Source organism: Coregonus lavaretus (assembly GCF_964263955.1).
Source record: "Coregonus lavaretus genome assembly, chromosome: 33".
Taxonomy (NCBI): Eukaryota; Metazoa; Chordata; class Actinopteri; order Salmoniformes; family Salmonidae; genus Coregonus; species Coregonus lavaretus.
Genome location: NC_140020.1, coordinates 9338861 through 9350995, shown reverse-complemented (window position 1 = coordinate 9350995; position 12135 = coordinate 9338861).

Here is a 12135-nt window from a genome sequence, read left to right as displayed (position 1 = left end):
AAGTGTTAAACAAATCAAAATATATTTGAGATTCTTCAAAGTAGCTAACCTTTGCCTTGATGACAGCTTTGCACACTCTTGGCATTCTCTCAACCAGCTTCATTACATTTACATTTGAGTCATTTAGCAGACGCTCTTATCCAGAGCGACTTACAGTTAGTGAGTGCATACATTATTATCCTTTTGATTTTATTTTTTATACTGGCCCCCCGTGGGAAACGAACCCACAACCCTGGCGTTGCAAACGCCATGCTCTACCAACTGAGCTACCTCCCTGCCAGCCATTCCCTCCCCTACCCTGGGCCAATTGTGCACCGCCCCATGGGTCTCCCGGTCGCGGCCGGCTACGACAGAGCCTGGATTCGAACCAGGATCTCTAGTGGCACAGCTAGCACTGTGATGCAGTGCCTTAGACCACTGCGCCACTCGTAGTAGTCACTACGTAGTAGTCACTACTTCATGAGGTAGTCACCTGGAATGCATTTCAATTAACAGGTGTGCCTTGTTAAAAGTTAATTTGTGGAATTTCTTTCCTTCTTAATGCGTTTCAGCCAATCAGTTGTGTTGTGACAAGGTAGGGTTGATATACAGAAGATAGCCCTATTTGGTAAAAGACCAAGTCCATATTATGGCAAGAACAGCTCAAATAAGCAAAGAGAAACGACAGTCCATCATTACTTTAAGACATGAAGGTCAGTCAATCCGGAACATTTCAAGAACTTTGAACGTTTCTTCAAGTGAAGTCGCAAAAACCTTCAAGCGCTATGATGAAACTGGCTCTCATGAGGACTGCCACAGGAAAGGAAGCCCCAGAGTTACCTCTGCTGCAGAGGATAAGTTCATTAGAGTTACCAGCCTCAGAAATTGCAGCCCAAATAAATGCTTCACAGAGTTCAAGTAACAGACACATCTCAACATCAACTGTTCAGAGGAGACTGCGTGAATCAGGACTTCATGGTCGAATTGCTGCAAAGAAACCACTACTAAAGGACACCAATAATAAGAAGAGACTTGCTTGGGCCAAGAAACAAGAGCAATGGACATTAGACCGGTGGAAATCTGTCCTTTGGTCTGATAAGTCCAAATTTGAGATTTTTGGTTCCAACCGTTGTGTCTTTGTGAGACGCAGAGTAGGTGAACAGATGATCTCTGCATGTGTGCTTCCCACTTAACCAACATGGCTACCACATCATTCTGCAGCGATACGCCATCCCATCTGGTTTGCGCTTAGTGGGACTATCATTTGTTTTTCAACAGGACAATGACCCAACACACAACAGGACAATGACTCAAATGAAGCACTGCCAATGGACTCTGTTCAAAAATAGTGCACTATGTAGAGAATAGGTTGCCAAGTACCTCACCGTTGAAGTATTGGCAAGGCAATAGGGTGCTATTTGGGACACACCCACAGTGAGGGTGAAAGACCAATAGAGTGAAAACAGGAAGAAACTGTTAATGTTTTGGCCCAGGTTCTTGATATGATCTAGTCCTTATGTATAACTCTTTCTGGAAGGGATTGATGGATGGAGGGGAAATGTGTTGTGTACCGCATTATCTCAGGGTTAGATCTAAAAAAAAGGAGCTTGTTGTCTATTCAGGACACAGAGGAGATTCTATATCTCTATACAATATAGTTTTCATTCTTACATTTATGTTTTCTGCTTCAAGAGCACCCAGACTGTAAGGTGTAGCCTTGTCATTGAATTATCAAGTCATGTTTGAGTCAGATGCATTGCATCATCATACTTTAGCTTCCAGCATTTGTCCCTATGTAGCCTGTCACAAGATGATATGATGTTCTGATGTTGATCTATAGTTCCCTCCTCTGGACAAATATGTACAGCTCAATCTGAAAACGCTAAATTGGAGAGTAAAAAATTATGAAGCAGTCTTTCTGATCTGATGACTAAATGCAATGTTATTTATATGGTAAATAATTAATTTTTACCTGGACTATGGACTTACAATAAGGTCCACTACATTTGGCTAGCGACCATCAAGGCCTACAGTATTTCCTCCAAATGGCTCCTGTTCCAAAAAGTATTTAAACAAGGATGTGAAAAGGAAGTGCTGAGGGAAGGCAGGTCACAGGTCTGGATCCAGACAGAGAAGAAATTCAACACAGGGTGGTGATGCTCTCATAGCCATGCACCAATTGATTAAACATACCCTCTAGAGCAATTAAGAAATACTTATTTCTAACAAGCAGACTCCCGCTCTACAAAGCGATAACAAAAACCAGAGACTACTGCTCCCATGAGAACACATCCTCCTATCCTAATGAGCGGATGAACAAAGGTTTACTGAAGTGAAATGAGGCAAAATAAGAAAAAAACTTGCTGATGTCATGGTGCATGGGAGGGCATACCTGAATATTCAGTAAAGCAGGGCTACAGGAGGAGGGAGATGGGTACCAGACCCAATGGAAATAGTCTGCGTCCCAAATGGCACCAATTTCCCTATATAGTGCACTGTTTTTGACCAGACTCCTATGGGCCCTGGTCAAAACTAGTGCACTATATAGGGAATAGGATGCCATTTGGGACGCAGCCATAGAGAAGAGAAGGTGGTGATGGGTTAATGTAGGGTCTCCCTGCGAAGAGAAGCATCTGGAAACCAGGCCTGGGACAGTAAACATGAGTTAGCTGAAACACAGATTCACAACAAGTGAATTCCACTTTCACTCAGATGCATCCTGATCCTGCAAATTGTCGCCTGCCTTCACTTCCCTGGGGTTGTTTGACTGCCTTCACTTCCCTGGGGTTGTTTGACTGCCTTCACTTCCCTGGGGTTGTTTGACTGCCTTCACTTCCCTGGGGTTGTTTGACTAAGATTTTAGTGGAATAAAGTGTGTGTGTGGATGAATCTAATGATAACATTCTGCACACAAAGAATCATTAATGTTTTCAAAATAATAGTATCAGTAGTTTGACAGAGGACTCTGTCCTTGTCTTCTGTGTCCCAAATGGCACCCTATTCCCTATATAGTGCACAACTTTTGACCAGAACCCTATGGGCCTTGGTCAAAAGTAGTACATTATAAAGGGAATAGGGTGCCATTTGGGATGCAACCCTTACCTCTATTTGAGTATTTGTATTTGTATTTATTATGGACCCCCATACTCTTCCTGGGGTCCAGCAATATTAAGGCAGTTTATACAATTTTAAAAACTGTACAATACATTCACAAAATTCACAACACACTGTGTGCCCTCAGGCCCCTACTCCACCACTACCACATATCTACGGTTCAAAATCCATGTGTATGTGTGTGTATGCATGTGTCTGTGCCTATGTTTGTGTTGCTTCACAGTCCCTGCTGTTCCATAAAGTGTTTTTTAATCTGTTTTAAAAAATCTCATTTTACTGCTTGCATCAATTACTTGATGTGGAATAGAGTTCCATGTAGTCATGGCTCTATGTAGTACTGTGCGCCTCCCATAGTCTGTTCTGGACTTAGGGACTGTGAAGAGACCTCTGGTGGCATGTCTTGTGGGGTATGCATGGGTGTCCGAGCTGTGCGCCAGTAGTTCAGACAGCTCGGTGCATTCAACATGTCAATACCTCTCATAAATACAAGTAGTGATGAAGTCAATCTCTCCTCCACTTTGAGCCAGGAGAGATTGACATGCATATTATTAATATTAGCTCTCTGTGTACATCCAAGGGCCAGCCGTGCTGCCCTGTTCTGAGCCAATTGCAATTTTCCTAAGTCCCTTTTTGTGGCACCTGACCACACGACTGAACAGTAGTCCAGGTGCGACAAAACTAGGGCCTGTAGGACCTGCCTTGTTGAAAGTGCTGTTAAGAAGGTAGAGCAGCGCTTTATTATGGACAAACCTCTCCCCATCTTAGCTACTGTTGTATCAATATGTTTTGACCATGACAGTTTACAATCATGGGTTACTCCAAGCAGTTTAGTCACCTCAACTTGCTCAATTTCCACATTATTTATTACAACATTTAATTGAGGTTTAGGGTTTTGTGAATGATTTGTCCCAAAAACAATGCTTTTAGTTTTAGAAATATTTAGGACTAACTTATTCCTTGCCACCCACTCTGAAACTAACTGCAACTCTTTGTTAAGTGTTGCAGTGATTTCAGTCGCTGTATTAGCTGACATGTATAGTGTTGAGTCATCCGCATACATAGACACACTGGCTTTACTCAAAGCCAGTGGTATGTCATTAGTAAAGATTGAAAAAAGTAATGGCCCTAGACAGCTGCCCCGGGGAATTCCTGATTCTACCTGGATTATGTTGGAGAGGCTTCCATTAAAGAACACCCTCTGTGTTCTGTTAGACAGGTAACTCTTTGTCCACAATATAGCAGGGGGTGTAAAGCCATAACACATATGTTTTTCCAGCAGCAGACTATGATTGATAATGTAAAAAGCCACACTGAAGTCTAACTAAACAGCCCCCACAATCTTTTTATCATCAATTTATCTCAGCCAATCATCAGTCATTTGTGTAAGTGCGGTACTTGTTGAATGTCCTTCCCTATAAGCATGCTGAACGTTTGTTCTCAATTTGTTTACTGTAAAATAGCATTGTATCTGGTCAAACACAATTTTTCCCTAAAGTTTACCAAGGGTTGGTAACAGGCTGATTGGTCAGCTATTTGAGTCAGTAAAGGGGGCTTTACTATTCTTAGGTAGCGGAATGACTTTTGCTTCCCTCCAAGCCTGGGGGCACACAGTAATGACCCTCATGTATTCACTGGTTGGTCTGAGTGAGGATACAATGGCACAGTATCACTCATGGTTCTTTTAATGATTTCTTGTCCCCACAGGAAATGTTGTGCACCATGTGATAGTTGAGCCCAGATGAGACAGTGATGTGGAACTTCCTTCACCTTCTCTGACAAGTGGCCTGCACTGCAACCATATGGCCAACTGTCAAACAACGATCAGCAAATAGACAGTCAGCACTTAGCAGACTGTCATGGAGATGATTTCTAACCTCGGGAGCACCTAACAAGGCTCTATTTTCAATTCTGTGGGTTTTCTGATAGCATTACCACTGGATTCTGGCTTACATCACACTTTGCGAAGTAGGGCCACATGGAGTTGTTTAGGAGGTATGCAAAGTGTACTCTACAGTAGCTTTGGTCCAGGGTGTTACGTGTGGCTTGACCCTTCTTCAATGGAAGGCTTGACTCAAGCCACACGTAACACCCTGGATCAGAGCTAACTCTGCAGCGGTTTGTATGTGAGGAACGATACATGGCTAAGATTCACTTAAGAAGAGTAAGAAGTGAATCTCCCAGATGCCTAAGCTAACATCCCTGAGGAGGGGCAGTGGGTCAGTTATTTGTTTAGAAGACAGATATTTTATTGTGATGGTGTTGATAGATATTCACAGCAGTGCTAAAGAAGAATCACCTTTATTCGCCAAATACATTTCCATGTACAGGAATTTGACTCGGTGAAATGGTGCTGCTACAGAGTTACAGACAGTAAATGGACAGACAAAAAATACAGACGCAGAATTTACACAATCCACATACAGTATGTACACAGGAGCTAAACACGATAGACTATACTATAAACGCTTCATAAGCTATATAATAAGCTACATTATAACTATGTGTAGAGATTGATGAATAAAAACAAATTAGAGAAACAATTTAACAGGATGATGTACAATGGGGGAAATGTACTGAACAAAAATATAAACGCAACATGTAAAGTTTTGGTCCCATGTTTCATGAACTGAAATAAAAGATCCAAGAAATGTTCCATATGCACAAAAAGCTTATTGTGCACTAATGTGTTTACATCCCTGTTAGTGAGCATTTCTCCTTTGCCAAGATATTCCATCCAAGAAGCTAATTAAACAGCATGATCATTACACAGGTGCAGCATTGTGCTGGGGACAATAAAATGCCACTCTAAAATGTGCAGTTTTGTCACACAACACAATGCCACAGATGTTTCAAGTTTTGAGGGAGCATGCAATTGGCATGCTGACTGTAGGAATGTCCACCACAGCTGTTGTCAGATAAATGTATGTTCATTTCTCTACAATAAGCCGCCTCCAACGTCGTTTTAGAGAATTTGGCAGTACATCCAACCGGCCTCACAACCACAGACCACATGTAACCACGTCAGCCCAGGACCTCCATATCCAGCTTATTCACCTGCGGGATCATCTGAGACCAGCCACCCGGACAGCTGATGAAACTGTGGGTTTGCACAACCGAAGAATTTCTGCACAAACTGTCAGAAACCATCTCATCTGCGTGCTCGTTGTCCTCACCAGGGACTTGACCTGACTAAAGTTCAGCGTCGTAACCGACTTCAGTGGGCAAATGCTCACCATCGATGGCCACTGGCAGTGTGCTCTTCACGGATCAATCCCAGTTTCAACTGTACTGGGCAGATGGCAGACAGTGTGTATGGCATCGTGTGGGCGAGGGGTTTGCTGATGTCAACGTTGTGAACAGAGTGCCCCATGGTGGCGGTGGGGTTATGGCATGGGCAGGCATAAGCTACGGACAACGAACACAATTCAGATACTGTGTCAAGTACCTGAGGCCCATTGTCGTGCCATTCATCCGTCGCCATCACCTCATGTTTCAGCATGGTAATGCGCAGCCCCATGTCGCAAGGATCTGTACACAATTCCTGGAAGCTGAAAATGTTGCAGTTCTTCCATGGCCTGCATACTCACCAGACATGTCACCAATTGAGCATGTTTGGGATGCTCTGGATTAACATGTACGACAGCGTGTTCCAGTTCCCGCCAATATCCAGCAACATTGCACAGCCATTGAAGAGGAGTGGGACAACATTCCACAATCAACATTCTGATCAACTCTATGCGAAGGAGATGTGTTGCGCTGCATGAGACAAACGGTGGTCACACCAGATACTGACTGGTTTTCTGATCCTGCCAATACCTTTATTTTTAAAGGTATCTGTGTATTTTTAAAGGTATCTGTGTATTTTTTAAAAGTATCTGTGTATTCCCAGTCATGTGAAATCCATAGATTAATTGGACCTAATTAATTCATTTCAACTGACTGCTTTCCTTATATGAACTGTAACTCAGTAAAATATTTTTAATTGTTGCATGTTGCATTTAAATTTTTGTTCAGTGTACACTATATACTGTATGTGTGATAGAAACACAATACTGGTCACACCAAATGTACAGAGAGGGAAAAAAGTATTTGATCCCCTGCTGATTTTGTATGTTTGCCCACTGACGAAGAAATTATCAGTGTATAATTTTAATGGTAGGTTTATTTGAACAGTGAGAGAGAGAGAATAACAACAAAAAATCCAGAAAAACGCATGTAAATTTTTTTATAAATTGATTAGCATTTTAATGAGGGAAATAAGTATTTGACCCCCTCTAAATCAGAAAGATTTCTGGCTCCCAGGTGTCTTTTATACAGGTAACGAGCTGAGATTAGGAGCACACTCTTAAAGGGAGTGCTCCTAATCTCCGTTTTTTTTACCTGTATAAAAGACACCTGTCCACAGAAGCAATCAATCAATCAGATTCCAAACTCTCCATCATGGCCAAGACCAAAGAGCTCTCCAAGGATGTCAGGGACAAGATTGTAGACCTACACAAGGCTGGAATGGGCTACAAGACCATCGCCAAGCAGCTTGGTGAGAAGGTGACTGTCACGATCGTCTACCAATGAGGAAGCGGACCAAAGCGCAGCGTTGCGAGTGAACATAATTTATTAATAAACGTACTCACGAAAACAAAACAAAAGACGATACGTGAAGTTCTCAAGTTACAAATCACTGACATACGGAACATGTAACCAAGAAACATTAACCCACCAACCCCACAGGAAAACATACAGAATAAATATGGCTCCCAATCAGAGATAACGAGCCGAACAGCTGACACTCGTTACCTCCGATTGGGAGTCATTGAACAAACCTAGAAAAACAACAACCTAGACACCCAACCTAGAACATAAACACATAGACTGCACACACCCTGGATAAACAATAATGAGTCCCAGCACCAGGGTGTGACAGTACCCCCCCCTAAAGGCGCGGACTGCGACCGCGCCTCAAAACCCCAAACAGGGGAGGGCTGGGCGGGCATACCTCCTCGGTGGCGGTTCTGGCTCCGGCCTAGACCACCACCCCACCATAGTCACTTCCCGCTTATGTAGCCTCCTCCAAATGACCCCCACCGGTTTAAGGGGCAGCACCTGACTAAGGGGCAGTACCGGACTAAGGGGCAGTACCGGACTAAGGGGCAGTACCAGGCTGAATGGCGAATCCTGGCTGGTCGGCTCTGGCGGATCCCGGCTGGACGGCTCTGGCGGATCCCGGCTGGACGGCTCTGGCGGATCCCGGCTGGACGGCTCTGGCGGATCCCGGCTGGACGGCTCTGGCGGATCCCGGCTGGACGGCTCTGGCGGATCCCGGCTGGACGGCTCTGGCGGATCCCGGCTGGACGGCTCTGGCGGATCCCGGCTGGACGGCTCTGGCTGATCCTGTCTGGCGGAAGGCTCTGGCTGATCCTGTCTGGCGGAAGGCTCTGGCTGATCCTGTCTGGCGGAAGGCTCTGGCTGATCCTGTCTGGCGGAAGGCTCTGGCTGCTCCTGTCTGGCGGAGAGCTCTAGCGGCTCCGGTCTGGCGGACGGCTCTGTAGGCTCATGGCAGACGGGCGGCTTTGCAGGCTCATGGCAGACGGGCAGCTCCTGCGGCGCTTGGCAGACGGACAGTTCAGACGGCGTTGGGCAGACGGGCAGTTCAGGCGCCGTTGGGCAGACGGGCAGTTCAGACGGCGTTGGGCAGACGGACAGTTCAGGCCCCGTTGGGCAGACGGCAGACTCTGGCCGTCTGAGGCGCATCGTAGGCCTGGTGCGTGGTGCCGGAACAGGAGGTACCGGGCTGAGGATACGCATCTCAGGGCTAGTGCGGGGAGAAGCAACAGGGCATGCAGGACCCTGGGGACGCACATAAGTCCTAGTGCGTGGTGCCGGAACTGGTGGTCCCGGGCTGAGGACACGCATCTCAGGGCTAGTGCGGGGAGCAGCAACAGGGCATGCAGGACCCTGGGGACGCACATAAGTCCTAGTGCGTGGTGCCGGAACTGGTGGTCCCGGGCTGAGGACACGCATCTCAGGGCTAGTGCGGGGAGCAGCAACAGGACGCACAGGACTCTGGGAACACACAGGAGGCTCGGTGCGTGGTGTAGGCACTGGTGGTACTGGGCTGGAGCGGGGAGGTGGCGCCGGAAATACCGGACCGTGCAGGCGTACTGGCTCCCTTGAGCACTGAGCCTGCCCAACCCTACCTGGTTGTATGCTCCCCGTCGCCCGACCAGTACGGGAAGGAGGAATAACCCGCACCGGGCTATGTGGGCGAACCGGGGAAACCATACGTAGGGCTGGTGCCATGTAAGCCGGCCCGAGGAGACGCATTGGTGGCCTGCTGCGTGGGGCCGGCCTCATGACATCCGGCTCAACACTCAATCTAGCCCGGCCGATACGAGGAGCTGGAATGTACCGCACCGGGCTATGCCTGCGTACAGGAGACACCATGCGCTCTACTGCGTAACATGGTGTCTGCCCGTACTCCCGCTCTCCACGGTCAGTCCAGGGAGTAGGCGCAGGTCTCCTACCTGCCTTCGCCACACTCCCTTTTAGCCCCCCCCCAAGAAATTTTTGGGGAGTAACCACGGGCTTCCAGCCTCGACTCCGCGCTGCCTCCTCATACCACCTCCTCTCGGCTGCAGCTGCCTCCAGCTCTTCACGAGGGCGGTGGTACTCCTCTGGTTGTGCCCAAGGACCCTTTCCAGCCCGTATCTCCTCCCATGTCCAAAAGTCCTTAGGAGGCTCCCATAAATCCTGCGTAGGTAGGTCCTGTTGCCGCTTGTTACGCCGCTTGGTCCTCTTGTGGTGGGTTTTTCTGTCACGATCGTCTACCAATGAGGAAGCGGACCAAAGCGCAGCGTTGCGAGTGAACATAATTTATTAATAAACGTACTCACGAAAACAAAACAAAAGACGATACGTGAAGTTCTCAAGTTACAAATCACTGACATACGGAACATGTAACCAAGAAACATTAACCCACCAACCCCACAGGAAAACATACAGAATAAATATGGCTCCCAATCAGAGATAACGAGCCGAACAGCTGACACTCGTTACCTCCGATTGGGAGTCATTGAACAAACCTAGAAAAACAACAACCTAGACACCCAACCTAGAACATAAACACATAGACTGCACACACCCTGGATAAACAATAATGAGTCCCAGCACCAGGGTGTGACAGTGACAACAGTTGGTGCGATTATTCGCAAATGGAAGAAACACAAAAGAACTGTCAATCTCCCTCGGCCTGGGGCTCCATGCAAGATTTTACCTCGTGGAGTTGCAATGATCATGAGAATGGTGAGGAATCAGCCCAGAACTACACGGGAGGATCTTGTCAATGATCTCAAGGCAGCTGGGACCATAGTCACCAAGAAAACAATTGGTAACACACTACGCCGTGAAGGACTGAAATCCTGCAGCACCCGCAAGGTCCCCCTGCTCAAGAAAGCACATATACATGCCCTTCTGAATTTTGCCAATGAACATCTGAATGATTCAGAGGAGAACTGGGTGAAAGTGTTGTGGTCAGATGAGACCAAAATGGAGCTCTTTGGCATCAACTCAACTCGCCGTGTTTGGAGGAGGAGGAATGCTGCCTATGACCCCAAGATCACCATCCACACCATCAAACATGGAGGTGGAAACATTATGCTTTGAGGGTGTTTTTCTGCTAAGGGGACAGGACAACTTCACTGCATCAAAGGGACGATGGACGGGGCCATGTACCTTCAAATCTTGGGTGAGAACCTCCTTCCCTCACCCAGGGCATTGAAAATGGGTTGTGGATGGGTATTCCAGCATTACAATGACCCAAAACACACGGCCAAGGCAACAAAGGAGTGGCTCAAGAAGAAGCACATTAAGGTCCTGGAGTGGCCTAGCCAGTCTCCAGACCTTAATCCCATAGAAAATCTGTGGAGGGAGCTGAAGGTTCGAGTTGCCAAATGTCAGCCTCGAAACCTTAATGACTTGGAGAAGATCTGCAAAGAGGAGTGGAACAAAATCCCTCCTGAGATGTGTGCAAACCTGCTGGCCAACTACAAGAAACGTCTGACCTCTGTGATTGCCAACAAGGGTTTTGCCACCAAGTACTAAGTCATGTTTTGCAGAGGGGTCAAATACTTATTTCCCTCATTAAAATGCAAATCAATTTATAACATTTTTGACATGCGTTTTTCTGGATTTTTTGTTGTTATTCTGTCTCTCACTGTTCAAATAAACCTACCATTAAAATTATAGACTGATCATGTCTTTGTCAGTAGGCAAACGTACAAAATCAGCAGGGGATCAAATACTTTTTTCCCTCACTGTATACAGTAACATGTTTATTCCCACTATTTTGTGTGTATGAGGATAACCTAAAAAAGCCACTTCAAGATTATCGAATGGCTAACCTCAGATCAGGAGTGCACTGTGTTTTTATTACAATTCTTAGAAGCATGATAGGAATTTTGCTAAATAATTCTAGATGTAAAAATAAATAAAAAAATGCAGAAAAACACCGCCTACCCTAACATTGTCTATGTTAGACTGACCTATATGATGAGTTCATCACTTGCTAGAATCAGTCTCGGTTTGCCAGACTCATGGCGCATGGCGTCTGTGAAAAGAGACCCTGGCTTTGACCCCACTCTCCGAGGGTGTCTCAGGGAGAGTTGGGATCTGCAAAAAACACAATTCCAATTCACACATGCGTATTAATACACACTTGTACATGTGTAAAATAGGACAAATATAAGCACCCACCAAATTATTTGTATTATTAAGAGACTAAGATTGGATTAATAGCCTATGCATTACTATAAAGCAGATAAAAACATGCTACAGTACACCATCAGTTGACCATGGCAATAGGGTGTATTTTTTAAAAGTGAACTACATGGATAACAGAGCATTGTGTGCCTTTGATAGCATACACACAGTCTAGATAATATGCCCTAAAAGGTAATTTATGATATAAATCCAGGTAATCAGGCACAGTTGTCCAAGGATGACCTATGTATGCTATATCAGCTGGTTATTTGTTTGCCTCAATAAACC